Genomic DNA, 4,230 nt, shown 5'->3' with positions numbered 1-4,230 from the left:
ATGATGTCAGAGTCTTCCTCCAGCCGTCAAGCATGCCCGTGTACATGTTAGCAGTCCTCCCCCAGTAGTCCCACGTGCCCGTGTACATGATGTCAGCAGTCTTCCTCCAGCAGTCATGCATGCCCATGTACATTATGTCAGTTCCTTTGCGCCCTGACTGCATCATCATGTGGCGGTGAATGGTGTCAGATGGATAGGAGTCAACCCAGCAATGGCAGTGATGGTGCGGTCACATGAGATGACAGTGTGAGTGTTCTAGGGATCCAGAAGTATTCCCTCTGCAGTGTCATAGATACCCAAGTAGGCAGCTTGGTAGATGGTAATGCCCTGCACAGACACAACAGAGCCTTGGCACACACCCTTAATCCCACCAGATCTGTAGCTGTTAACCAGGCAGTCTCTGAGGGCTGGGAATTCTCTTTCAGCTCCAGCTTTACACACATCGGCTGCTAGATGGGTACGGACAAAATCAAGAGGGTCACATAACACAAGGATGTGGCCCCAGTGGCACCACCTGATGCCAGACTCCCTGCAAAGTAGTGCAAAATTGGGTCCTCTTGTTTACACCACCCAGGAAGACATGCTTGTGTTTATATCTGAAGGCGAAGTTAAGAGCCTGGGTGAGGAAGTATCTGATGACATTGGCCAGGTTACCGTGCCAGGACAGGACTTCCTGCTCCTTGGGAATATGGACCACGCTGTTTAGAATGCCCTCGATTGCTGATCTGCAGTGATCTGCTTGCTTGCTGGCATGCTGCACCAGCAGCAGCAGTTTGACCCACTCGATGGGTGCTACTGCCGTCTTGGAGGCGGCTGCGGCCACTGCACCTGCCAGGAAGTCCTTGGCAAAGGACACAGCAGCATCTGTGCTGTCCAAAGGAAAGAGGAGGCAGGCTGCTGTGGGCTGGGGCTGAGCCAGGAACTGGGTGCAGGGTTCAATAATTTGTGCAGTTTGGACAACTCCAAAATGTTTGTTTGAAGGTCGGGCGGCAGATCTTCACTAATCTTTTTCGTTGACTTGAGGATTAGTTATGCAAAGGCTTAGCTATTTTAAGCCATCCTCTCTCATTGCTTTAATCTGGTTGGGATGGGTTTTTCCTGAGACTAATGAAGTGAACGTAATGCGAGGATAGCTGTTGGTCATTTCATCTCTGTTGAGGCCACACGCACAGTGTTGGAGGTGACAGGATCAGAGGGTTTACAGCGGTGTCATTTTCACGTCGGAACTCTGGCCTCCAACCCGTGACAGCGCTCATCACATGAGACTGCAATGCAGAATCCATGGATGGGAACTCACTGTCCAGCTGTGCCTATGTGAGGAACAGATATAGGGCATTTCATGTGAAATTTGCTCCGAATATTAGCGAGATTTAATGGCTGCCAGTCTGAGAGAAAGAATCAGATCTGGAAGTAATAACATGTGAGTGAAACCAAAATATTTTTATTTATTTCCTCCCCTGCCACGCTTGAGGTGGCTGAGGTACTCTGTACTCAGCTAGCTCTAATGATCTTCAAAATTTGGCAGAAGCCTTTATAGACTGTTAAAACTGTTGACTTACTGAAAATGTTAAAGTTGCCTGGGTGTTTGAAAATAAAAAATTATTTTAATCCATAATTGTTTGCAAGTATTACTTTTTAGAAAACTTGCGTATACTGTAGAATATAGACGTAAGAATTCCTACCTAGAAATACAGCCAGCACTTTAAGACATGAGGCTTAGTTAAGATTTCTTAGCCTGTACAATCTAAATGTTACATTCAAAGGGATTCTATTAAAATAATCAATTTCCTTTACTGATATTGTCATTGGTCAAAAATAACTAGAAAAAAGCCTAACATGCAGTAGGTGCTCAGTAAATACCCCTAGTTATGCTGATGGGAAGCAGTGGTGTCGATGCTACTGGCTGGTTCCTCAGCTGGGCCTCTGGGAGTTTTCGGGCAGTTGGTGAGACTGACCCTGCGTGGCCCCGTCTCCTGTATTCTTTCGTCCTGCGTCTGAGAAGCCGACTGTGCTCGATGCTGCCATCGGTTGGTGGATGGAGGAGTGGGGTTGTGCCCTACATCTGCTCACTCTCGCATGGATAAAGCATTGAGGGCAAAGTGGACAATATAGGTGATGCTTAAAGTTTTCGTTTTTACAGTGTGGGGATTCACAGTGGTTTGGATGCACACACTGTTTTTGATGCTCCTGGTTGAATAAAGTGAGCTCAGGGAAGGAGTCCCAGCTGCTACCCACGCCTGCCACCCACGGCTGCCACCCACGGCTGCCACCCACGGCTGCCACCCATGGCTGCTACCCACAGCTGCTACCCACGGCTGCCACCCACAGCTTTCTACCCATAGCTGCCACCCACAGCTGCCACCCACAGGGAAGGAGTCCCAGCTGTTCACCCACAGCTGTCACCCATGGCTGCCACCACGGCTGGCCTATGGTTACCTGCAACATACTGACCACTTGACTCATGTTTGCTCTTGGGCTGGACTGACAGCAGGGCCCGTGGCAGAGGATCTGCAAACATCAGCCACGTTGCTAAAGACCCAGGAAGATCACGCCCAACGACATGGTCTGGGTCTCAGGGTACCACAGGGCTCAAATCAAATTCTGCTTCTTAAGATCAGACCAGACAAGCAGTTAAGCAGCAGCTCCGTGGCGTTTTTACTGAGGACTAGAGCGAAACCCTGACAAGGTTTGTACACAGGGAAGAACTGTGCATGGGAGTGGGAGCTGCACAGTCTGGAGTCTGGAGCTGAGTGCCGAGCTGACATCCACCCTGCACTTCTGCTCCGGGATCCAAGCTGTGGCACCACAGTGCACTCTGTGAATTTTGTAGTAAGTGGAGAACTGTGTTTTACATTGGGCTAGGTTTGGATGTTTAATATTACATAGTTTCTACTTACATTCTACAGAAAATAAATACCAAAGCCTAGTTTTCGCTTTGATTATCCAGAAAATACCTGGGTGTTCATCTCCCACCTTAAACAAATTTTGGCCCAATATTAACTTTAACATTGTATTTATTAGAAATACCTTGAAATGGGCCGGGCGCGGTGGCTCACGCCTGTAATCCCAGCACTTTGGGAGGCCTAGGCGGGTGGATCACGAGGTCAAGAGATCGAGACCATCCTGGTCAACACAGTGAAACCCCGTCTCTACTAAAAATACAAAAAATCAGCTGGGCATGGTGGCGCATGCCTGTAATCCCAGCTACTCAGGAGGCTGAGGCAGGAGAATTGCCTGAACCCAGGAGGCGGAGGTTGCGGTGAGCCGAGATTGCGCCATTGCACTCCAGCCTGGGCAACAAGAGCGAAACTCCGTCTCAAAAAAAAAAAAAAAAAAAAAAAAAGAAATACCTTGAAATGTTACCAAGTGATGTCCTGAAATGTGAAGGCTGTCCCATAGAATAGTTTATTATGTTACATGCAATATGCAAAGTGTTTGTTGTGTGATACATATTAACTCAGTCTTTAATATTCATAATTATTTCCCTGTCCTTAACTCTAAATCCAAGCTTTGATGTTTCTGTTCTTCTACCCTCCCACGAAAGGCAGTGTCTTCAAAACCAAGAGCAACTTCGTTCTCGTTCTGCAGAAGAGTGTGGTTTACAAACAAATCTCCAACCACTTCAAATGTACTGCACCTTTGGGGGGCACATGTGGCCACGAACATTGATTTCCAGAAAAGATAACTGTGTCTCCAGTACCTTCTGTGTAGTGCAAATCACTTGAGACCTGAGCTAAAAAGGCTGGGAGTCACCACCACCAGGAACAGCAGCATGGCCTGCTTCACCAAACACAGCCAGCGTCCTGGAGGCCAATGCCTGTGTACTGAAGAGCCCACCCAGGAGTCAGGAATTTTCAGGCTGTGCTCAAAGAAATCTGCCAGACTCCCCACACCAGTACTCAGAAGGCTTCTCCTGAAGGCACTCAGGGTCTCAGCAGTGGGGTCTCTGTAGGGGACGGGGCAGATGGGCAGGCTTAATAGGAGCCAAAGTCTTCAACCTCAGGAAAAGATGGATCAGAAATACCCATCCTCCAACAACTGCTAGGTTATAGCAGATCAGGGGACAAGACAGGGAAGAATCCTGCAGTCTAGGTTAAAACAGTTCCAAAATTAGCTTAACGTCACAGTGCCTGAAACCTCCCCGAGTCACCAAATTAGCTTAACGTCACGGTGCCTGAAACCTCCCGAGTCACCAAATTAGCTTAACGTCACGGTGCCTGAGACCTCCCC

The 4,230-nt window shown here is 48.3% G+C and overlaps 1 pseudogene; it reads right to left on the bottom strand.

Annotated features, from left to right (window-relative positions):
* The window catches only part of LOC116528885, a 1,435-nt pseudogene extending 438 nt beyond the window's left edge, over positions 1–997 (bottom strand).
* Positions 998–4,230: the final 3,233 nt, after the last annotated feature.

This window comes from Sapajus apella, unplaced genomic scaffold (assembly GCF_009761245.1).
Source record: "Sapajus apella isolate SASKATOON/1434 unplaced genomic scaffold, GSC_monkey_1.0 scaffold60, whole genome shotgun sequence".
In the NCBI taxonomy this organism is placed as follows: Eukaryota; Metazoa; Chordata; class Mammalia; order Primates; family Cebidae; genus Sapajus; species Sapajus apella.
Note: the sequence above shows the minus strand (reverse complement) of the source record. Positions and strands in the feature narration are given on the sequence as shown.